The sequence below is a fragment of the Macaca fascicularis genome, chromosome 3 (assembly GCF_037993035.2).
Source record: "Macaca fascicularis isolate 582-1 chromosome 3, T2T-MFA8v1.1".
Classification (NCBI taxonomy): Eukaryota; Metazoa; Chordata; class Mammalia; order Primates; family Cercopithecidae; genus Macaca; species Macaca fascicularis.
The window spans coordinates 170,089,744-170,114,627 of record NC_088377.1 but is presented as its reverse complement, the minus strand read 5'-3'; the positions used below and the strand labels follow the sequence as shown (position 1 = coordinate 170,114,627).

The 24,884-nt window shown below is 44.0% G+C and overlaps 1 protein-coding gene, 2 long non-coding RNA genes, 1 other non-coding gene and 1 pseudogene across 8 annotated transcripts in view; 3 read left to right on the top strand and 2 right to left on the bottom strand.

The window, feature by feature from the left end:
• On the top strand, positions 1–23,619 carry LOC102139475 (large ribosomal subunit protein eL37 pseudogene; annotated as a pseudogene).
• The window catches only part of IMPDH1 (inosine monophosphate dehydrogenase 1), a 66,548-nt gene continuing 41,664 nt past the window's right edge, over positions 1–24,884 (top strand). For 3 of the 5 annotated variants that reach the window (XM_005550693.5, XM_045388434.3, XM_065542534.2), the window contains exons 1-2: positions 1–124; positions 5,815–5,958. The gene's annotated coding sequence lies outside the window, so the exon portion shown is untranslated. Of the gene's footprint in view, positions 1,423–5,814; positions 5,959–24,884 lie in introns of all 5 variants that reach the window. The other 2 variants (XM_074035941.1, XM_074035939.1) reach the window with 2 other exon arrangements.
• LOC123572620 (U7 small nuclear RNA) lies at positions 13,376–13,437 on the top strand. Its single transcript, XR_006697180.1, has one exon. It is a non-coding gene; the product is annotated as a U7 small nuclear RNA (small nuclear RNA).
• The window catches only part of LOC135970229 (uncharacterized), a 29,867-nt gene continuing 20,140 nt past the window's right edge, over positions 15,158–24,884 (bottom strand). Inside the window, exon 2 of the long non-coding RNA XR_010585826.2 lies at positions 15,158–15,323. This is a non-coding gene — a long non-coding RNA (uncharacterized lncRNA). The remainder of the gene's footprint in view (positions 15,324–24,884) is intronic.
• On the bottom strand, positions 18,996–22,671 carry LOC135970228 (uncharacterized). The gene is made up of 2 exons (XR_010585825.1): positions 22,546–22,671; positions 18,996–20,422 (listed from the first exon to the last, which is right to left on the bottom strand). It is a non-coding gene; the product is annotated as an uncharacterized lncRNA (long non-coding RNA).

Genomic DNA, 24,884 nt, shown 5'->3' with positions numbered 1-24,884 from the left:
GTCCGCGGCCCCGCCCCGCGGGCGAAGGGGTTTCGGGACTGTCCAAGGTGCTCTCCCGCGGAGCTGTTTCCAAAAGTACACGTCGTGCGGTTTTGAGTCATTGTGTTCTGGAGTGAGACGAGGCGTATGTATTAATCTCGACTAGCATCTCTGCTGTAGAAAACATTTGAAGGAGTCAGAGAGCACATATCCCTCGTCCCCAGTAGGTGAAAATCACCGACGGCCTTCGTGTAGGTGAAGCCCTGCAGTGGAGGGTGGGTTCTTCCCCAGAGATTTCGGCAAGCGCTAAATTGTCAGAGGGCACCAGACCCCTACCCACTCGTTATTTTCTTCAAAGACTGAAGAGCGGGTTTTGTTTCACTTCATAGATGTACCAAGATTCCAAATCCCGAGTTTCAGTTGCCATCGGTATCGCTGGAATGATGAGGCCCTTGTGCACCACATTAAGCTCTGCAAGCTCTACTTCCTATGAGAGTTTGTCGTGTCGTTTAAGAAAACGTGAAATACTCCTGGCCCTGGTGTGGGATCCTAACTGCATATGGGCAAGTCACTTGATATTTAAATGGGCCTCAGTTTTCTCATCTATAATGAAGACATTGGCCACTTTTTTCTTCTTTGTTTTTCTCCTTTTTTTTTTTTTCCTTGTTGTGTTGCCCAGGCTGGTCTCGAACTCCTGATCTCAAGCCATCCTCCAACCTCGGCCTCCCAAAGTGCTGGGGCTACAGGCGTGAGTCACTGCGCCCGGCCGCTAGATGATTTTTAAGGGTGCTTTCGGCTTGAACTAAAGAACCAGGAGGTCACAGACCAGGCTTATGCCCAGATTTGGGGGCTGGGCTGCCTTACTAAGCACCCCCCACCCACTCAGCCAAGACTGTGCGGTCTGTCTTGAGAGCACGCAACCGGGGATCTCCGAAAGTAGAGTCCCGGAGAGACACTGGGAATGGGGAGGACCCCCGGGAAGGGATGTACAGGCCGCGGAAAGGAAGGCCACTGGTGGCTTTAGAACTGGCGGTTCCGTGTACCCGGGTCAAGTTCCCGTGCCGGATGGGAAAGAACCCTGTGACTTTCCACATCTCAGCGAGCTCGGCGGGCTCTGCTGAACAAGAGCTGTTGGACGGGAAGGGAGGAGCCAATCCCCACTGCGACCTTTCCCCTCCTTTCCTGGCTGGCTGGCTGTGGTCTCTCGGGAATGAGGGGGTGGGGAAGCCGGGAAAGCAGAAGGCTGGGGCTGGAGGCCTGCTGGCAGGCAGGCAGACATTTGGAACCAACTTTCCTGCTCAGTCCGCAGAACTTTTGGTCCTTCGCTATACCAGAGTTTCGTCTGTTTTTTTGCTTGACTCTGTGACCCTTCTCTCACACTGTTATTAAATAGGTCTCAAGCTGCGAAATCAGTGCCAGATCCAAACGCCACTACTTTGCCAGGTGAAGGCCTTGGGCGATCCCTTTAACCTTCTTGTAATTTGGTTTCCTCAGCTGTTATGTGAGATCATAACAGTCTTAGCCTGGATATTAAATGAATTAATCCATATAAAGCACTTAGAACAATGCCTGGCACATAGAAAACATTCCATGAGTGTTAGCATTATCTGTATCATCAACTACAAAATTCCCAGTGAGGGGTTTTGCTCATTCATTAGCAGCGTAGGCTTGGTGAATGAATGTGGGAATTCTACAATGACCCTTTGGCTTCTACTTAGTTTGAATTCTAAATTTATACTTCACACAGCTGGAAGAAGGGATGGGCACCTCTCCAACAATTCTTTCTCCCCATATTCACTGCCACTGTCTAAAGGTCATGCCAGTTGGAAATAAGAAGAGTTTGGGTGAGGGCAGCTCTATGCTTTTCCATCTGTCAGCTACAAATGTAGCTAACTGCATCAGGATTTAGTCCTGCTTTCAACACCTTGGCCAGGCTAACTGACCCCTTTGAATTTTAGTTTCTTAATCTGTAAAATGAGGAAAATAATTGTGAAACAGGGTTGTTGTGAGGCTTGGAAATAATGCACATAAAGAGTATGTCATGTATGCTCAATAAATAGTAGCTATTATTTTGCTAAAAAGTGTAAAGCCAGATTCTTGTTGTAAATAAGCTTGTCACCTGGTTGAGTAAACAAGACCTGAATAAGAGAAGATAACTAACAACCCAAGGCAGTGTGGGGTAGAGCTTAGAAGTAAGTACCTAACTAGGGTAGTAATGTTTTGCTTGGGGAACTGGGATTTTAACATTCACTATGGTTATTTAAAAAAAAAAAAAAAGGCCGGGCGAGGTGGCTCAAGCCTGTAATCCCAGCACTTTGGGAGGCCGAGGCGGGCGGATCACAAGGTCAGGTGATCGAGACCACAGTGAAACCCCGTCTCTACTAAAAATACAAAAAATTAGCCGGGCGAGGTGGCGGGCGCCTGTAGTCCCAGCTACTCAGGAGGCTGAGGCAGGAGAATGGCGGGAACCCGGGAGGCGGAGCTTGCAGTGAGCCGAGATCGCGCCACTGCACTCCAGCCTGGGCAACAGCGTGAGACTCCGTCTCAAAAAAAAAAAAAAAAAAAAAAAAAAAAGAGCCGAGCGTGGTGGCTCGCGCCTGTAATCCCAGCACTTTGAGAGGCTGAGGCAGGCAGATCGCCTGATGTCGTGAGTTCGAGACCAGGCTGACCAACATGGAGAAACCCCATCTCCACTAAAAATATAAAATTAGCCAGGCATGGTGGGACATGCCTGTAATCCCAACTACTCGGGAGGCCAAGGCAGGAGAATCACCTGAACCTGGGAGGCAGAGGTTGCACTGAGCCGTGATCAAGCCATTGCACTCCAGCCTGGGCAACAAGAGCGAAACTCCGTCTCAAAAAAAAAAAAAAAAAGACAGTGGAAACAAAATAATCATTCTTCAAGTAACTGATATGTGCTGAACATTTTGCTAAATGCTTTACATGTATTATTTAATTTTTCTTTTTCTTTTTTTTTTTTTTTTGAGTCTCGCTCTGCCGCCCAGGCTGGAGCGCAGTGGCACGATCTTGGCTCAGTGCAATCTCTGCCTCCCAGGTTCATGCCATTCTCCTGCCTCAGCCTCCCGAGTAGCTGGGACTATAGGCGCTCGCCACCATACCCGGCTAATTTTTTGTATTCTTTAGTAGAGACGGGGTGTCACTGTGTTAGCCAGGATGGTCTCGATCTCCTGACCTCGTAATCCATCCGCCTCGGCTTCCCAAAGTGCTAGGATTACAGGCGTGAGCCACCACTCCCGGCCTATTTAATTTTTCTAGTGATGCTATGAGGTAGGTATTATTGCCTCTCTTCTTTATTTGTTGTTGTTATTGTTGTTGAGAAACGGTCTTACTCTGTTTTCCAGACTGGAGTATAGTGGCATGATCACTGCTCACTGCAGCCTTGACTTACTGGGCTCAAGCTATCCTCCCATCTCAGCCTCCTGAGTAGCTGGGACTACAGGCAAACATCACCACACCCAGCTAATTTATTTATTTATTTATTTATTTCGCTCGTTCTTTCTTTCTCTCTCTCTCTTTTCCTTTCTTTTCTTTCCTTTTTTTTGTAGAGATGGGGTCTCTCCATGCTGCCCTGACTGGCCTCAAACTCATGAGCTCTAGCAGTCCTCCCACCTCAGCCTCCCAAAGTGCTGGGATTACAGGTGTGAGCCACCGTACCCAACCTTCTTTATTTGTTAACTATGCTTTTTCCTCCAGAGGAAGAAAAGACTTTCTTCACCTAGTCTTTTACTCATCTTTCACATCTCAATTCAAACATATTTCCTCTGGTCACCCTTGCTGACCCTCAGGCCCTGTTCCAGGCTCCAGTGGCATGATAGACATTTCTCTCCCAATGTGTTACTTTGGCCTTAGTTGTATTAATGTCTGCATCCCTTCAAAAGCCTGAAAAGTCAGTGAAAGGAGTGTTTGGTCTGATTTTGTTTCCATTCCATCTCCAGCAGCTAGCATGAAATAGTAGGCTTTTGATAAATATTTATTGATTGAAGGAATAAATGAATGAATATTTTACCCAGTATCTTCAGTGAGTACCCATTGTTTCACCAAGGAAAGGTAGATAAGGGCCCCAAGACAAGCCATTTTCAGGCTCTACCTCCTCCTTGGAACTGCAACCAAGGAAAGCTTTTTATAAGCTGCCCTTTCCCCAAAGCCCCTAAAAAGAAGTGATTCTGAAGTCAACCCACACAAGAGTACCATACTAAGAACACAAGTATTTTCACAAATTTGATCTTATCCTCCAGTGGTCATTTAAAGAACATGTACTTACATTTCTGGTAAGTATAAACTGGTACATTCTGTATGGAAATCAATTTGTCAGTAATTGTTTCCCTGACCCCCGCTTTTTTTTAAAAAACACCTCAAGACCATTGAGGTGTTAAAAAAGACCACTGAGTACCATTTGGCAATATCTGTAAAAATAAAAGCATACACATGCCCTTTAGCCCAGAATTCCATTTTTAGGATTTATCCTTACAGACAGACTTCCACATGTAGAGAATGGAGTATGTAAAGGTAGTTGTTACAGCACAGTTTGTGATAGTAAAAGAATGGAAAAAACAGCCCATCGATAGAGAACTGGTTAAAAGATGGTGCATTCAGACAGCGAATTACCATAAAGCCAGAAAAAAGAGAGTAAGTTCTGTACTTACTGACAAGATCTCTACAATATATTGTTAAATGAAAAGGGTATATAGTATGTGTACGGTATGCTACAGTTTATGTTAAAATGAACATAAAAAATAGAATACAATGAGACACCACCTCACACTCACTAGGATGGCTATAACACAAACAAGCAAAAAAACCCAGAAAAGAACAAATGTTGATGAAAATGTAGAGAAAATAGAACCCTCATGCGTTGCTGTTAGAATGTAAAATAGTGCAGCTGCTTTAGAATAGTTCCTCAAAAAGTTAAACATAGAATTACCATATGATCCAGCAATTTCGCTCCTAAATATATATCCAAGTGAACTGAAGATGTATGTTCACACACAAATGCTTATACACAAATGTTCATAGCAGCATTATTCATAATAACCAAAAAAGTAGAAACAACCCAAATATCCATCAACTGACTAAAGGATAAACAAAATGTGATACAATGGAATATTATTCAGCCATAAAAAATGAAGTATTGACACATGCTATAATATGGATGCACCTGAACACATTATGCTAAGTGAAAGAAACCAGAAACAAAAGGGCACATATTGTATGATTCCACTTATGTGAAATGTCAGAATAGGCAAATCCAGGGCCGGGCATAGTGGCTCCCACCTGTAATCCCAGCACTTTGAGGATCCCAGCACAGAGACCGAGGTGAGCAGATCACTGGAGGTGAGGAGTTTGAGACCAGCCTGGCAACATGGTGAAACCCTGCCTCTACAAAAAAAAAACAAAAATTAGCCGGGTATGATGGTGCTGACCTGTAGTCCCACCTACTCGGGAAGCTGAGACAGGAAAATTGCTTGAACCCAGGGGGCAGAGGTTGCAGTGAGCTGAGATCACACCACTGTACTCCAGCCTGGGCAACAGAGTGAGACTGTCTCAAAAAAAAAAAAAGGCAAATCCACAGAGACAGAAAGTAGGTAAGTGGTTGCCAGGGGCTGGTGGAGAGGGGACTGGGGAATGACTGCTAGTAGGTACAGGGTGGTTTTTTTTGGTGTGTGGGCTGTTGATGAAATGTTCTAAAATTAGACAGTGCTGACAGTTATACAGTTATACAAGTCTGTGAATATACTTAACCATTGACTTGCATACTTTAAAATGGTGGATTCTGATAAGTGAACTTTATCTAAATAAAGTCATTTTTTTTTAAAGGAGGGCAAGTTGAAGACATCTTCAGATGACAAACAAAAGCAGAGTTAGCTGCCATAGGCCCTTACCATGGAAACTACTGAAGAATGAACCTAAGACACAAGAAAACTGAACCCAAAAGGAAATAGGGAAATGCAAGAAAAAATGGTAAGGAAATATTTACAAAACATATGGATGTATCTAAACAAATTATGACTATGCAAAACTATTTTTAGTAATAATGGTTGATTTGGAAAAGTAACAATAACAAGATAAACTTAAAAATTGGTAAACATTTCAGATGGGAACAGTGAGCAAAGATAAAATTTAGTATGTTTTTATTTGGAAGGAAAGTAAATACTGATTAATTTTAGACTTTTTTTTTTTTTTTTTTTTGAGACAGAGTCTTGCTCTATTGCCCAGGCTGTAGTATAGTGGTATGATCTTAGCTCACTGCAACCTCCACCTCCTAGGTTCAAGCAATCCTCCTGCCTCAGTCCCCCTAGTAGCTGGGATTACAGGCATGTGCCACCATGCCCAGCTAACTTTTATATATATATTTTTAGTAGAAACAGGGTTTCACCACGTTGGCCAGGCTAGTTTTAAACTCCTGGCCTCAGGTGATCCATCCGCCTCAGCCTCCCAAAGTGCTGGGATTACAGGTGTGAGCCACCACGCCTGGCCTTTTTTTATTTTGAGACAGAGTCTTGGTCTTGTCACCCAGGCTGGAATGCAGTGGTGCAATCTCGGCTCACTGCAACCTCTGCCTCCCAGGTTCAAGTGATTCTCCTGCCTCAGCCTCCCGAGTAGCTGGGATTACAGGCGCCTACCACCACGCCCAGCTAAATTTTGTATTCTTAGTAGAGATGAGGTTTCACCATGTTGGCCAGGCTGCTCCCAAACTCCTGACCTCAAGTGATCTACTTGAAGTGATCCACTGCCTCAGCCTCACAAAGTGCTGGGATTACAGGTGTAAGCCACCATGCCCAGCCAATTTTAGACTTTTAAGTCCGTATATTAAAATGTTAAGAGTTGGTTGGGCGCAGTGGCTCACACCTATAATCCCAGAACTTTGGTAGGCCAAGGCGGGTGGATTAGTTGAGGTCAGGAGTTCAAGACCAACCTTATTAAATAAATAAATAAATAAATACATTTATATTTATTATTATTATTTTTTTTTTTGAGACAGAGTCTCACTCTGTCACCCAGGCTGGAGTGCAGTGGTGTGATCTCAGCTCATTGCAACTTCCGCCTCCCGGGTTCAAGCGATTCTCCTGCCTCAACCTCCTGAGTAGCTGATTTACAGGTGCCAGCCACCACACCCAGCTAATTTTTGTATTTTTTTTAGTAGAGATGGGGTTTTACCATGTTGGCCAGGCTGGTCTCAAACTCCTGACCTCAGGTGATCCACCTGCCTCAGCCTCCCAAAGTGCTGAGATTACAGGCATGAGCCACTGCGCCTGGCCAAAAAAAATTAAAATGTTAAGGGTAGCTCTTCCTCTTCCTTCCCTTCCTGTACAATTCAGTCTTCAAGCCATTAGGTAAAATAGTACAAAGTGTCTACAATGAAGAGGAGAACCGGTGGCCCAGAGCAGAATGTCACTTTTATTCACTATTATGGCCTCAGTGTCTGAAACATGTTCACTCAATATTTGGCTTGCTCTGTCACTTCCTTCTGGACTCTGATCAAATGTCGTTTCTCAGGGAGGCTTTCCTAATCATTTCATGTACAGCAACACTCAACACCTACTCTTCTCCTTTACCCTGTTTTATTTTTTCTTCATAGTACTCAACACTATTTTATATTTATTTGTTGATTATCTGTCTTCCTCTGCTAGAATGTAGCTCCTTGAGAACAAGGATTCAGACTATTGTGTCAATTACTGTGTTCCTAAACCCAGAACAGTGCCTTCCATGTAGTACATGCTCAACAAATATTGTTGAATGAATGAATCATGTTTGTGTATCTGAGATATTTTATAACTGAAAGGAACATGCCAAGCATGGTGGCTGATGCCTCTAATCTCAGCACTTCGGGACGCTGATGTGGGAGCATTGCTTGAGCCCAAGAGTTCAAGACCAGCCTAGGCAACATGACAAAACCCCGTCTCAAAAAAAATTAATAATAATAACGGAGCAGCTGATCAATTTCTAATTCTATTTATTGATGTTTGTTGCACAGCATTTTTACAATGATCATCTCTGGGTGATATGATAATGAACTCCTTTTTCCCTCCTATTTTCTCCCATGTGCATCTGTTACTTTTACCATCAGAGAAAAAAATTAAAATTTACTAACATTTTGTAAATTTACAGCTTGAGCAACATGGTGACAATGAAGGGAAAACAAACCCAGGAGTTTGGATGGGGAAATTGGGTCAAGAGCTTGGAGCAGCTAGTGGGAAGTGGGAGTGGAGTGGGAGGGCCTGGCAGTATGGCACCAGAGGAAGGTGCCCACAGAGAGTTGGCCCTGGAAAATGGGCAGAGGGCAAACAAGGCAAGCAGTGACTTCTTCACCTCCCACCTGAGCCAGCAACCTAAATTCTGAGTCTGGTTGTGGCACTGACTAACAACTCACCTGGGGCCAGTCACTTCTTCAGGCCTCAGTTTCCTCATCTGTGAAGCACAGGGCTGAGGGAGACAAGCTGTCTCTCTCAGAGCCTTTCTACCTAAGAGGTGGGTGGTCCTAGAACCTACACTGAGAAGCTGTGGTATGGGTGGCGGACTCCCACCAACACAGCAGGCCTCTGCTCTCAAGCTCTGTTTGGGAAATACTGGATGAACAATGTGGAATAGGAGAAAAACAGTATTCAAAACTATATGGGCCCTTTAAGTTAACCATGATAAATACATAGAGAGAGAGAGAGAGAGAGACTGACAGTATATCTACTCTTAAATAGTAACATTTTTTACCGGGCAGGGTCCTCTTATTCTTTAGTCACAATAAGCACAGTTCCTGGGGCCTATAGACTTTTCAAGGACTCTCAAACATATTTGAGATATAGAAAACAAAATATATTGACTTCCAAAAAATTTAAATGACAAAACTAAAATTCACAAACATTTAATCAAAGGTCTGCAAAATATATGTTAACTAGACAGTTTCTTTTTTTTTTTTTTGAGACTGAGTTTCGCCTAGGGTCACCCAGGCTGGAGTGCAGTGGCACGATCGCGACTCACTGCAACCTCCACCTCCCAGGTTAAAGCAATTCTCCTGCCTCAGCCTCTTGAGTAGCTGGGATTACAGCTGCCTATCACCACGTCTGGCTAATTTTTTTGTATTTTTAGTAGAGATGGGATTTCACCATGTTGGCCAGGCTGGTTTTGAACTCTTGGCCTCAAGTGATCCACCCGCCTCAGCCTCCCAAAGTGCAAGGATTACAGGCATGAGCCACCGCGCCTGGCCAACTAGACAGTTTCAACTAGCATAGTAACTTCAGATGTGAGATGTGGGCTCATCTTAACATGATGGAGTATCCTATAGAAGGCATATCTGGGGCCTGTGGAAGTAAAGTGAGAATGGGGTGGATTATGGAGGTTTGATAGTTTCCTGAGTTTCAGTTTTTCTGCTATGAGCATGTATTATGAGAAGAAGAAAAAGTATTCAATGAATGTTTTGAAAAAGTATGTAAATAAAAAAACCTTAGGAAAGATTTGGGGTGAAGAAGTCCCTATTTTCTCGTCTCAATAAAGGCTTGGGGACAGTCCTCTGTCTTATGGAGTTAATTAGAATCAAAAAGGAAACTCACTGGAGACATGTATTTAAGAGTTTACTCATTCTGTGCTGTTCTCCAAGTTATTTCCATTTAGCAGTTTAGGATAAATCTGTGTATTGACACGTTGCTCTCTTTTTCCTTCATGGAACCATAAAATCATTGAATGTTAGAACATAGAGGGAGCTTTCCTCCTTGCTGTCACCTTCTCTTGGCGGTCACAGTGGGCTCTCTGAGCATAGGAGAGCCCAGGTTAGCCGCAAAAGGGCCAGGCTCAAATGAGCTCCATTGCTGCCTGGTAGATGGCGGAGGTGCTACCAGAGGAGACAGGTGTCTTGCTCCTGGCAGGGAGGCAGAGTCCGAGTCTGTGGGTTGGGAGACAATGGGGTTCTCCTGGTGTCTATGCTGTTGTCATTCACAATTACAACAGCTGTTCTTCCCTCTGCTGCATGTGTTCACTGACACATGCCCTACCTTTACACACATGTGTGTGCACATGGGCACATTTTCTCTCCGCCTAGACAGCTGGCACCTCTCCCCCAGACACAGATGCCCAGACATTTCTGCCGCCAGCCAACTCACTCCGTGGCTCTGCTCCAACTCGGCTAGAGCAGGGCAGGGGGCTGTTCCTGCTGCCTCTTATCTTAGCCAAGAAGGACAGTGGCTGTTGTCGGGAGAGGGGGTAATGAGCGGTAGAGGACAACTGGTCTTTGAGGAGACTCCCACCCTTTTTTCCTTCTCCCAGTGACCCCTCCTCCTTTGGCTAAAGGACTGGAGAAAAAGCTGTCCAGGGCCAGGCGCAGTGGCTCAAGCCTGTAATCCCAGCACTTTGGGAGGCCGAGATGGGCGGATCACAAGGTCAGGAGATCGAGACCATCCTGACTAACCTGGTGAAACCCCGTTTCTACTAAAAAATACAAAAAACTAGTCGGGTGAGGTGGCGGGTGCCTATAGTCCCAGCTACTCGGGAGGCTGAGGCAGGAGAATGGCGTAAACCCGAAAGGCGGAGCTTGCAGTGAGCTGAGATCCGGCCACTGCACTCCAGTTTGGGTGAGAGAGCGAGACTCCGTCTCAAAAGAAAAAAAAAAAAAGAAAAAGCTGTCCAGTCAGAATCCCTCCTGTCAACGATGAAGGCCCAAAGCCCTACCCACACCAAACCCCTCAGCCCCTCGCCTAACAGATCCTGAAAGTCAGCTATAACTGTTGGTGTCTCAGGCTCCCAGCTTTCCCATTTGACCCTGAAAACCTCCCCAGTCCCCCATCCTGGATTCTTTTGCATGTTGGAGAATCACATGCTGATACGGCGTTCGATGTTTATACCTCTCAGTTTATAAGCATGTTCCGTCTAGAGAATGTCTTGTGTATTTTCTTAAAAGTTCTTACCAGGGACTCCAGAGGGGGTCCCTTTTGAAAAACTACTCACTGAGTGCAGTGTTCACTGTTCGGGTGATGGGTTCACTAGAAACCCGTTATGCAATATACTCGTGTAACAAATCTGCACATGTGCCCACTGAATCCAAAATAATTTTTTTTTTTTTTTCGAAACGGAGTCTTGCTCTGTCACCCAGGCTGCAGTGCAGTGGTGTGATCTTGGCTCACTACAACCTGTGCCTCCTGGGTTCAAGTGATTCTTCTGCCTCAGCCTCCTGAGTAGCTGTGGTTACAGGAACCTGCCACCATGCCTGGCTGATTTTTATATTTTTAGTAGAGACAGGGTTTTGCCATGTTGGCCAGGCTGATCTCAAACTCCTGAATTCAAGTGATCCACCCGCCTTGGCCTCCCAAAGTGTTGGGATTACAGGTGTGAGCCACCGCACTCGGCCAAAATAAAATTTTAAAAATGTATTGTAAGCATCATCCTTATTCATTGATCGTCTCTGTTAATTAATTATTTCCTTTAACTTTGAGAGGGTTGTTTTAAGATTTAAATATATATTTGCTTCTCAGTCTGTGCCTTGTGCAAACTAGATGCTCAGTTGTTATCAGTGGACCAATCTATTACTCACATGCACTAAAGATCAGTAAACCAGGCTGGGTGCAGTGGCTCACGCCTGTAATCCCAGCACTTTGGGAGGCCAAGGCAGTTGGATTACCTGAGGTCAGGAGCCTGAGACCAGCCTGGCCAACATAGTGAAACCCCATCTCTAGTAAAAATACAAAAATTAGCTGGGTGTGGTGGCACACGCTTGTAGTCCCAGCTACTCGGGAGGCTGAGGCAGGAGAATCACTTGAACCTGGGAGACAGAGGTTGCAGTGAGCTGAGGTTGCGCCACTGCACTCCAGCCTGGGTGACAGAGCGAGACTCTGTCTCAAAAAAAAAAAAAAAAAAAAAAAATCAGTAAGCCAACCCCACCCCCGAGCTAACTAAATTCTCCAGCTAGACTGAACCTGCCTATCCCACCTATATCATCAAATTCAGCCTCAGCCACTGCCCAGCCTGGGGCATTGGGCAAACTTCTTCGCTTCTCCAGCCTTAGGATCCTTGTGAAAACAGACTGAGCTTGATAATGGCTCCAAGCATTCCTTATAGCTGATTAGATTCTATAACTGTTTCTATAGAGTCTTTGTAGCCTCGGTTTCTCAGCCTTCTGGAATTAAATCACCATTGTCCCTTGCCACTTCTCTATCTGTACAACAGGGAGAAATCAGGGAGAAGGAGGAATAGAGGGATGTGGAGAATCTTCCTTCATAGCAAGGAAAATGAGCAGCTTGGGTACTAGCTCTAAAAGGGAGTTCTACCCAAAATAAGGAGCTCAGTGCATCATGGGATATATACTGCCCAAGGGGCTCTGAGTATGTAAATCAGGACAGGTATGTGTATATTAGGGCAAATGTGTGTACCCTAGGAACCTTTGCACCTGTCAGTGACCTCAGGCCTGTTGATGTTCTCATTGTTCATGTGACTCCTAGTACCCCCAGAGCCTGGGCCTGGTTGTGTGCTGCTTTCACAGCCTCCTGGGGTAGGTCTGTGAGTCAGGAGGCATGTGACTCTTGGTGGTTTTGTGTACCTGAGACTGTGTGTTGGCCTCATCACTGCAGGAAGTTCAGGTTCTTTGGTTGGCTTAGTGAATTACCCAGGAAACAGTAGACATGGTCTGGCTGAGCTCCCCTATGTTTTCCAAGCCAAGGAAGGAGGGAAATGCCCTTCCTGCCCTCCTAAAGGTCAGCATACTCTTCCCACAAAGGGGGCACACTATGAAAAGCCACCCTTGTCTCCTGAGGATGAGGCTTCACTTATGAGGCCCCTAGGGGGAAGTGTGTAAAGCCAAAGTCATTCCAAGATCTGGAGACAGGGCAAAGGCCGGTAACCAAGCATAGTAACCAGGCCTGCAGTTGGCTAAGCCCCAGAGTCACATCACCTGGAAAAGCTATTTTTATGTGCCAGACAAGACTGAGAAGTTGCCGCTGTCATCAGAGCCCAGGTTTCCCCTAACTTTGTCCCAGAGGCTGGGTGACTGTGACCCACCCATCAGGGAAGAACAGAGAGCTGGCCTTGCTCCAGGTAGGCCCTTTCCCTTCTCCTCCTCCTCTGGCTCTCTCCCCAACTCTGCTGTTGGGAGACTGCTGTCTACCTGTAGAGTTGGATTTCCTCCTCAAAGGGTGGCTTCCCAGCAAAGCCACATTCCTACTTCCAAAGCAGGGAACTCACCAGTGTATACTTCCGGATTTTCCTGTCTACTTTCCCTAACTTGGGACATCTGATCGTTCTGCCAGGCCATGCAGCAGCTCCTTTCCTGTCCTCCTGTGCATCTGAAAAAGGCTTAAGCCAGCTCTGCAGCTGAGCCCTTTGCATTTTCTAAGTCCCCCTTCACATACCTGAGGTCTGCTTGTCTTCATATGGTCCCCAATGTACTCTTGGAAAATTAATATGTTAGTGTTACAGCTCTTTGAGAATTTGTCTAGCAGGTCTTTGGGTCTTCACTGGAAAGCCCCTTAAAAAAATTAACATGTTAAATTCCAGGAAAGGCATCTCTCTATTAGCCCCCAATTATTCTTTCATTTATTCATTCTGCATTTATTTAGCATTATCATTTTTCTATTGAAGATTTCATGCTTTTCTTATCTATTTCCCAAGTTCCTAATATATTAAGAAATTGAGGCCGGGCGCGGTGGCTCACGCCTGTAATCCCAGCACTTTGGGAGGCCGAGGTGAGTGGATCACGAGGTCAGGAGTTCAAGACCAGCCTGGCCAAGATGGTGAAACCCTGTCTCTACTAAAAATACAAAAAAATTAGCCAGGCGTGGTGGCACGCGCCTGTAATGCCAGCTACTCCAGAGGCTGAGGCAGAGAATTGCTTAAAACTTGGAAGGGCAGAGGTTGCCGTGAGCCAAGATCGCACCACTGCACTCCAGCCTGGGCAACACAGCAAGACTCCATCTCAAAAAAAAAAAAAAAAAGAAAGAAATTGAGACCTTGTTATTGTACTTACGAAAATATTTCCCTGCCTATTTGCTTTTAGTTTTTTTGTTTTGTTTTGTTTTGTTTTTCTTTGAGACAGAGTCTCACTTTGTCGCCCAGGCTAGAGTGCAGTGGCATGATCTCAGCTCACTGCAACCTCTGCCTCCTGGGTTCAAGCAATTCTCCTGTCTCAGCCTCCTGAGTAGCTGGGAGTGCAGGTGAGTGCCATGATGCCAGCCAATTTTTGTATTTTTAGTAGAGATGGGGTTTCACCATGCCAGGCTGGTCTCAAACTCCTGACCTCAAGTGATCCATCCGCCTTGGCCTCCCAAAGTGTTGGGATTACAGGCGTGAGCCACCATGCCCGGCTGCTTTTAGTTTTTTGTAAATAATTTTTACTATTTAGTAGTAGAGATTGGGTCTTGCTATGTTACCCAGACTGGTCTTGAATTCCTGGGTTCAAGCAGTCCTCCTGCCTCAGCCTCCCAAAGTGCTGGGATTACAGGCACGAGCCACAACACCTGGCCTATTTGCTTTCAATTTTGTTTATGACTATTTTCTTCTTTTTCACAGTCATTTATTCAACAACTATTGATTAAATGTCAACTATGAAAAACCCACTGGGCAAGGCATTTTGGAAACTGAACTTCTTGCCTTTAGGACACTTATTCCCTCCTACCTCTTAATTATTTAACTGATAGATCTGAAAGCTTGATAGTATCATCACACCCTTAGATGACAAGGCTTTGGGCCTTATCACTCAAATCACTTAAGTTTATATATGACTCGCGTATAATAAAAGTTAAAAATTAATAAAAACGGCCAGGCGCAGTGGCTCACGTCTGTAATCTCAGCAGTTCGGGAGGCCAAGGTGGGCGGATCACCTGAGGTCAGGAGCTCAAGAGCAGCCTGACCAACATGGTGAAACCCCGTCTTTACTAAAAATACAAAAATTAGCTGGGCATGGTGGCAGATGCCTGTAATCCCAGCTACTCAGGAGGCTGAGGCAGGAGAATTGCTTGAACCCAGGAGGTGGAGGTTGTAGTGAGCTGAGATCATACCACTGCACTCCAGCCTGGGCAACAAGAGTGAAACTCCGTCTCCAAAAAAATAAAATTAATACAAATACACTATATAATATATACAGTTACAATAACTCAAATTAAAAAATCACACAAAATTGACATATGAACACTTATTAATTAATGTCAATTTATTAAATTACAGAGAGAAATAAACCTGCCAGGCCTTGTGCTTATTGGTTAGTGAGTGTTTTCTTTTCTCTGTACAAAAGTCTGTTTGAGGACCCAAAAGACAACAGGAAGTAGCCTGAAGGTGTAGAATCTGAGCTGGGGGAGCTGCCTAGGGAATTGCAGAGGCAAGTGTCACCAAGCTCCAATATCCTGCTGTCCTCACTGTCCCTGCAAGAAGAGACACACTAAGAGAACCAGATTTCTCACGTTGGCATTTCAGGGCATCTTGATTAAAAAAGTAGTGACTTCCAGGACAAACAGACGTGAGTTCAAAGCCAGCCCCACACTCTCTGACTGGATGACCTTGCGTGAGTAACTTAATCTTCCTGAGGCTCAGTATTCGCATCAGTTTTCTCTCAATGTGATGTTGAGACACTCCCCGTAGGAGTGTTTTGAAGATGAAATGAAATTATTCAGGCAAAGCAGTTGCACATTGTTTGGCACTGAAGCTCAACAAATGTTAGTTCTATTTTATTATTATTATCACCACTATTATTATTATCCTATGTAGTGTGCCAGAGGCTGTGCTGGGTGCTGGAAATGCAGCAATGAATAGGACACATGGTCCCTGCCCCATCCCACCTCCAGGGATCTGATTGATCAAAGGAAGCTGAGTTTTTCAGCACCAAACTCAGCCTCATTACACACATGGTCTTATTATATCCCTTCCTGAATTGTCTTTTAGAGAAAAGTCACTTTAAATCAAGGAAAATTTTAGACTATGAATTATTTGAAGCCAAAAATTTAACTTAATTCTTTCTCCACTAAAGAGTACAATAATACATATTTAGAACACTAATGAGTCCTAATAATCTCTTCTATATGTAGAAGGCTGTCAGTCCCCCAAGTACTTTCATACTCATTTCATCCTGGAAAACAATTAAGTTAGAGAAACAGACATTTTAGAAAAATTACATAATGGAGAAGTGTTAATAAAGCCGCCTATGAAGCTGTCATACCTAGAAGATTCTACAAAAGCAGAATTCAACTAGATATATACTTTGTTTAACTTTTTATTATGGAGAATTTAGATCATACACAAAAGTAGACAGATGAGCAGAATAGCTTACAGGTATCCAATCTTCAGCCACCAGCAACCCTATGACCAATTCTGTCCCATTCACATACACATGTGCTTTCCCCGCGCCTGTGTTATTTGAAGAACATCCTATACAGCCTGTCAATTCAGCTGCGAATATCTGGTATGCATCTGTAAAAGCTGAAGATTTGAGGCTGGGTGCTGTCGCTCATGCCTGTAATCCCAGCACTTTGGGAGGCCAAGACGGGAGGCTCGCTTGGACCCAGGAGCTCAAGACCAACCCAGGCAACATTGGAAGACCTCATCTCTACAAACAAATTAAAAAATGAACTGGGCCTGGTGGCAGGTACCTGTAGTCCCAGCTACTCAGGAGGCTGAGGCAGGAGGATAGCTTGAGCCAGGGAGGTTGAGGCTGCAGTGAGCTATAATTGTACCACGGCACTCCAGCCTGAGTGACACAAAAAGAACTTATCTCAGAAAAAAAAAAAAAATCAAAAAATAAATAAAGTTTACACATTTTTAACAAAGCTAAAACACTGTTACACAGCTAAAATATCAATAGCGATTCCTAATACCATCAAACAATATTCAAGTTTCTAATTGTTTCATAAAAGGACACCATTTTAATATCTGCAAGTGGGTTGTGGTTCTAAGAGAAGGAAACATAGGTAAAAGTAAAGAATTCAGTTGAATTGCAACCTCTTTAAGAGCAAATAAATTCTCCTTTGTATTCATTTAGAATGTTTGTGCTTCTTTTTACTGTTTTAAACAAAGCTGCAATGAATATCTTTATACTTACATTTTTGTACACTTGCCCAATTATTTCCTTAAGAGTAACACCTATGAGTAAAAGCCAGAAGGCATGCCTTTGTTTTTTTATTTTGTTTTATTTTTGAGACAGGATCTCACTCTGTCACCCAGGCTGGAGTGCAATGATGCTATCATGGCTTGTTGCAGTCTCGACCCCCTGAGCTCAAGCGATCTTCCCATCTTAGCCTCCCAAATAGCTGGTACCACAAGCACACCACCACTCCTGATACTTTTGTTCTTTTATTTTTATTTTTTGTAGAGACGGGTCTCATCATGTTGCCCAGGCTGGTCTTGAACTCCTGGGCCCAAGCCGTCTTCTCGCCTCGGCCTCCCAAAGTGTTGAGATTACAGGTGTGAGCCACTACACACAGCCAGCACACCTTTTAAGGCTCTTGTTCCATACTGTGAAATAGCCTTCCTAGGCACACTGTGTGAAAGCGCCCATTTTCTTTTGTTCCATGCACACACAGTCCTAATAGTATTCTCTTTATTTGCAAATGAGGATATGGAGTAGGGGGCACTGGATTAGGGTGGGCCCTAATCCAATGTGACTGGTGTCCTTATAAGAAGAGGAAAATTTGAACAGGCTAGAGGGAAGATGGCCATGTGATGCCAGAGGCAGAGAATTAGAGTTAGGGTGCCATGAGCCAAGGAGTGTGTGGGGACACCAGAAGCTGGAAAAAACAAGGAAGGATCCTCCCCTAGTTGGCAGCATGGCCCTGCCAATGCCCTGATTTCAAACTTCCAGCCTCCAGAACAGTGAGAGAATAAATTTATATTGTTATAAATCACCTAATTTGTGATACTTTATTACCACTGCCCTAGGAAACTAATACAGATGGAGCGGAGTGGTTTGTAAAATAGGGAGGGGAAAAGATTTCTTGACACCATCTACACATTTGCTGGGGATATGTCAGACTAACTCCTTTTAGGACACCAGAAAGCTGTGTTGGATCATGGGGAAGGGATGGGAAGAAGGCAGGCAGATAGTGCTATAGGACACTAGCTACCACAAGGGTGATAAGAATGGGTGTCCTCTGGACTTCTAGGGGTACAGGATATCTGGGAGCAGACCAGGGTGAGCTGGGAGCAGAGGTGCAAGGGACCAGAAGAAACAAGGCTTCAGAAGAGCAGCTCCCTCATCAGTATTACCCAGGGAGTGATTTTGGGTACAGGCCACACTCCTGGGTTCCCCTAAGGCACAAATTTCTACTCTTCTCACACCAACAACTCCTTTTTGAGATGGGGTCTTGCCTTGTCACCTAGGCTGGAGTGCAGTGGTGCCATCATAGCTCACTGCAGCCTTGAACTCCACAACTCAAGGGATCCTCCCACCTCAGCCTCTTGAGTAGTTGGGACTACAAGCATGCGCTACCACGCCCAGCTAATTTTTTTATTTTTTATTTTTGTAGAGACTGGGTCTCTCTATGTTGTCCAGGCTGGTCTCAAACCCCTGAGCTCAAGTGGTCCTTCAACCTTGGCCTCCCAAAGTGTTGGGACTACAGGCGTGAGCCATGCAATGGGCCTATACTTTTTAGATTCCATACAAAGGAATACTATTCTGGACATTTCATATAAATGAATAATTTAATATATGACCTTTTGTGTCTGGTTTTGTTAATGGATGGTACCGTGTAGTTCCTGGCTCTTGGTGTCCCAAACAAAGAACTGGACGTGACACAGATAGCATAGCAAAGCAGCAAAAATTTGTTATGCTTAGTAACACTCCCAGAGAGGAGAGAGCAGGCTGACCAGCGAGTGGTATCAGTCCCAGTTTGTTACATTTCATGGCCTTTTATATGTTTTTTTTTTCTTCCACTTGCTCAACCTTACTGTATCTCGACCAAATTGCTTATCTTTACTTTTATTTTTTTGTGACCAAATTGCTACTGCAAGTCCTTATTTTTCTTATCTTGCATGTTTCAACTCATTGCTTACTCCCTTATGTACATACTGCTTATTCCCTTATTTTGTGTATTCTACTTCTGCTATTTTGCATGTTTTGCTTTTGCTACTGATTAAGCTAGCTTACGTCCAAGGATCCGCTTCACCCCCAGCTTACTCTGCTATTCTCCTGCCTCAGTTTCTTCCAACTTGCACAATGTTTTCAAGTTTCATCTATGTTGTAGCTTGTATCAGAATTTCATTTGTGTCCAAGTAATATTCTGTTGTATGGATATACCATATTTTATTATCCATTCATCAATTGATGGACATTTGGGTTAGTTTTCACCCTATTATGAATAAAGCTGATATGAATATTTGTGTACATGTTTTTGTGTAGATACATGTTTTCAGTTCTCTTGGGTCTACAACTAGGAGTAGAACTGCTGGGTTATATGGTATCTCTGTGTTTAATATTTTGAGGAATTGCCAAACTGTTTTCCAGAGTGGCTGCATCATTCTGTAATTCTACCAGCAATATAGAAAGGTTCCAATTTCCCCACGTCCTGTCAACACTTGTTATTGTCTTTACTTTTTTAAATTTTAGCCAGCCTGGTGGTTGTTAAGTAGTATCTCATTGTGGATTTCATTTGTATTTCCCTAATGACTAATGATGTTGAATATCTTTTTATCAGTATATTGGCTATTTGTAAGCCTCCTTTGGAGAAATGTCTATTCAAATCCTTCACCCAGTTGTAGCCAGGCATGGTCGCGGGCACCTGTAATCCCAGCTACTTGAGAGACTGAGGCAGGAGAATTGCTTGAACCTGGGAGGCAGAAGCTGCAGTGAGCCGAGATCACCCCACTGCACTCCAGCCTGGGTGATGAAAAAAAAAAAAAGTGGCTGGGCACAATGGCTCACGCCTGTAATCCCAGCACTTTGGGAGGCTGAAGTGAGTGGATCGCCAGAGGTCAGGAGTTCAAGACCACCCTGGCCAACATAGTGAAACCCTGTCTCTACTAAATATACAAAAAATTAGCTGGGCATGGTGGCGGGCACCTGTAATCCCAGCTGCAAGGGAGGCTGAGGCAGGAGAACTGCTTGAACCTGGGAGGTGGAGGTTGCAGTGAGCCGAGATTGTGCCATTGCACTCCAGCCTGGGCAACAAGAGCAAAACTCCATCTCAAAAAAAATAAAAAAAAAAATAAAAATAAATTAAAAAAAATAAAAAAAATTCTGTGCTTATTTTCAAATCAGGTTACATGTCTTTTTATTTTTCAGTTGTAGAAGTTCTTTATATATTCTGGATACAACTCCCTTATCAGATACATGATTTGCAAATACTTCTCCCATTCGATAGGTCCCCTTGCTTTTAAATGTTATCTTGACTAAGTATAAAATTCTAGTTTGCTAGTTATTTACTTTTTTTTTTTTTTTAAACAGGGTTTTTGCCCTGTTGCCCAGGCTGAATTGTAGTTGTGTGATCTCAGCTCACTGCAACCTCTGCCTCCCAGGTTCAAGCAATCCTCCCACCTCAGCCTCCCAGGTAGCTGGGACTATAGGCATGCTCCACCATGCCTGGCTAATTTTTTTTTTTTTTTTGGTAGAGAAGGGGTTTCATCATGTTGCCCAGGCTGTTCTCAAACTCCTGGGCTCAAACAAGCTGCCTGCTTCAGCCTCCCAAAGTGCTGGGATTACAGGTGTGAGCTCCCATGCCCGACCTGTTATTTACTCTTATACATTGAAAAATATTATTCCTTTGTCATCTAGCTTCCTTGATGATAGAAGTTGAGGGTTTCATGTCATTCATTGCTTCTGGACAATTCTCAGCCACTATCTCTTAGAATATTGCCTCTCCCTATTCTATTTTCTCCTTTCAGTACTTCAATTGGATGCATGTTCATCTTACTCAGTCTGGTCTTCATGTCTCTTAATATTTCCTTCATATTTTCCAAGTTGTTGTCCCTCTCTGCTTCATTCTGTGTAACTTTTTAGATCTTGTGGGGGAGGCGGTTTGGCTTGTTTTCATTTTTGTATTTTTTTTAGTTCACTAATTCTGTCTTCCATCCTATCTAATCTGCTGTTTAACTTGCCCATTGAGTTTTTAATTTTGATTATCATGGCTTTCAGTTTTAGATATTCTATTGATTTATTTTTTCAAATGTCTCTCATCTGTTTTGATAGTATATGGCCCCTTTGTCATGTTTTCAGTTTATTTTTATTTTTCTGTAAATATTTTTTAAATTCTTATTTTTTACTTTATACCTAATAATTTTGTTATAGAAAAATAGAAAGGATATTGTGCAGCTGTTGCTTGGGTATGCTGGCATTTGCTCATGTAGGCTTGTTGCTGCGTGATTTATTTTTTGCGTTTGAGCTTTACTTGTCCAAACTTTTTGTGTGGGAATCATACGTAGCCTGGGTTAACTGTAGCTCCTCTAGAGAAGCTTTGTGCAAAGCTTCTTCAAGGAACTAACAATCCACCGCTAATGTTTGTTCATGTTTGATCTTGTGTTTGCCCAGACCAGGCACAGTATGCATTCTGTTTGCAAATACACCTAAAGCCCAGGATTGCAAATTCTCAGTGGAAATGTTTTTTCAGGTCCAGAATTATGACTGAAGCAGATACATTTTCCCTTTCTCCTCCTCCTTTTGCTGATGGCCAGATTTTTCCTGGTCCACTCCTCCTTGAGAGCAAAGCGCTTGAGGGCCCCAGCTTTATGCCAGGCTTTGGTTATCAACGTTACTCAACAGCCGCCCCCTCTCCCCCAACCCGCAGCCACAGCTTCAGGGTTCTCATTTCTTTGCTTTGTTTGTTTGTTTGTTGTCCCTGTAGCTTTCCCTTCCTCCTCCGCCCTCAAGCTCTGCTATGCATTTAAAGGAATGTTTGTCATGCTTTAGGTGTTTGGTATTGGGAATACTGTCTGATTATCTAGTTCCTATACTGCCTGAAATTGAATCCAGGGGGAAATAGTACAGATACACAAGCAGATAATTTCTAGTGTTCTCAGCCCCACTGGAGCCCGTTATGGATCCATGTGCTTCAGAAGATAAGTTAACCAGACAAGATCAGGCGTTCAGGGTGGTATGGCTGTAGACAGAAGATGAGTTAATCAGATAATGGAATTCCTATGCTATTAGATAATTGATGTATGACCTTTCTGGGTAAATTAGAACCTTGACCCAATCAGAATGCATTAGTTGTATTTTTTTTTATGTTTTTAAATTTTTATTTATTGAGACAGGGTCTCAGTGTTGCCCGGTCAGGTCTTGAACTTCTGAGCTCAAGTGATCCTCCAGCCTTGGCCTCCCAAAGTGTTGGGATTACAGGTGTGCGTCACCACACCCAGCTGTACTTATTTATTTATTTATTTATTTATTTATTTATTTTATGTACTTACTTACTTTTAGAGACAGGGTAGGTATCTCTCTTTTGCCCAGGCTGGAGTGCAGTGGTGCAATCATAACTTGCTGCACCCTCAACCTCCTGGGCTCAAGTGATCCTCCTGAGTCAGTGCCCTGCCCCACTCCCAGTAGCTGGAACTACAGGTACGTACCACTGTGCCCAGCTAATTAAATTTTTTGTTTGTAGAGACAGGGTCTCGCTTGGTTGCACAAGCTGGTCTCAAACTCCTAGCCTCAAGTGTTCCTCCCACTTCAGCCTCCCAAAGCACTGGGATTACAGGTGTGAACCGCTACAGCAGCCTAGATAGAATGCATGATTTTTAAGAGGGATTATATAGGTTGGCTGTGTCCCCACCCAAGTCTTATCTTGAATTGTAGTTCCCATAATCCCCATGTGTCCTGGGATGGACCTGGTGGGAGGTAACTGAATCATGGGGCAGTTACCCCCATGCTGCTGTTCTCGAGATAGTGAGTGAGTTCTCATGAGATCTGATGGTTTTCTTACGGGCTTCTCCCGCCCTTTGCTCTGCACTTCTTGCTGCCACCATGTGAAGAAGGATGTATTTGCTTCCCCTTCCACCATGATTGTAAATTTCCTGAGGCATCCGCAGCCATGAAGAACTGTGAGTCAATTAAACCTCTTTATAAATTACCCAGTCTCCAGCCATTCTTTACAGCTCTTTATAGCGGTGTGAGAATGACTAACAAGGGGTTTGAAGATGGGTAATCAGTGCCAAATCTTGCAAATGGCCAGGAGGAGGGATATTAGTGACAAAGGTTTGTTTTTCTGAGACCCTTCAATCAATAACCCTCATGCTTAATTTTCCTGCATGGAGCTTTAGGGGAAGCCATGAGGAATATGGTTTCTGACACATAGTAAGTGTTCAGTAAATATTTGCTGACCAGATATAGTGGAAGTGCCTTATCTTCTAGTCTGTTTGGTCTCAGCTGCAGAAGCGAGATGATGAAGGGAATGTCATCGTTTGGGAAGCATCACAATAAGATACACAAGTTGTGCCACCACTATGGCTCTAAGGCCTACCACCTCCAGAAGACAACCTGTGGCAAATGTGGCTACCCTGCCAAACACAAGAGGAAGTATAACTGGGTGCCAAGGCTAAACAGTGAAATACCACCAGGACTGGTTGAATGAGACACCTAAAAATTGTTTGCTGCAGATTGAGGCCAGATTCTGAAAAGGAACAACACCTAAACCCAAGAGGGCAGCTGTTGCAGCATCCAGTTCATCTTAAGAATTTCAATGATTAGTCATGTGATAAATGTTCTAGTTTAAAAAATAAATAAATAAATAGTTGCTGACCGAATGTTGAATGCATAACTGAGTCATTGTGTCACAAGACAACTCCCTAATTTTCTGCAGTAAGCTTCCCTCTCTGTTAATGTGACAGTCCCCAACCCACAGTTAGAGAATAAGTTTGTGAAAACATTAATATTATGCCTTTGGGAGGCTGAGGTGGGCAGATTGCTTGAGCCTGGGAGTTTGAGACCAGCCTGGGCAACATGGCAAAGGCGAAACCCTGTCGCTATAAAAAAAAATACAAAAATTAGCCAGGCATGGTGGTGTGTGCCTATAGTCCCAGCCACTCAGGAGGCTGAGGTGGGAAAATAACCTGAGCCCAGGAAGTCCAGGCTGCAGTGAGCCATGATTGCGCCACTGTCCTCCAGCCTGGGTGACAGGAGTGAGACCCTGACACACACACACACACACACACACACACACACACACACACACACACCCCAAAAGCCAAAACAAAATATTGATACAAATGAGAGTGCGTATGTTGGGGTGACGTATGACAGCCATTTCAGATTAATTGAAGAAAGCTTCCTGTGCAAAGCGGACTTGGAGTTGAATGGTGAAGGGTGGGCTGCTCCAACACTTACATACGAATTGGGAACAGTAATATCTATGGGGTACTTACTATGCCCCAGCACTATACTAAGTTCTCTCGGTCTGTCAGAGCATTTAATCCGCCCAACAACCCTTAGAGGTGGGCACTATTATGATCCTATTTTGCAGATGAAGGATCCAGACACACAGAAATTAAGTAACTTGCTACTAAGTGATGGAGCTGGAATTCAAACCCAGGCAGTGTAGCTGCGTGTTTGTGTGCCCCGCTATCATGCCATATGGTTCCGCTTGGGCCTCTGTTCCTATATACAGAGCTACATTTTGTTCCACGGAGCACCATGTCATGGGAAGCCTCTGAGCCTTGCTTGTACTGTTCTCAGAACTTGAAATGACCCCTTCTTTGTCTGTTGAGCTCTTATTCATCTTTTCTGCCTCCACTGAGATTTTTGGTGCCTCCAGAGTTTGACTCTAGTTTGGGCAAGGGTAACAAGGACAAAGAGGAAGGAAAGAATCTATAATTAGAAAAGATCAGTAGACTCTGATTTTTATTATATAAAGGGAAAAAAGAGACATCCAGGTTGGCTGCTGGCCTGTAGCTCCAGGGGACCAAGATGTAACCTCTTGTGTGTGGACAGAGACGGGGATTGATTACGGCATGGTTAGGAGTTTTAGGAAATGCTATTTGCATCCTAGTTCCCAGCTTGTGTCTAATTAGGA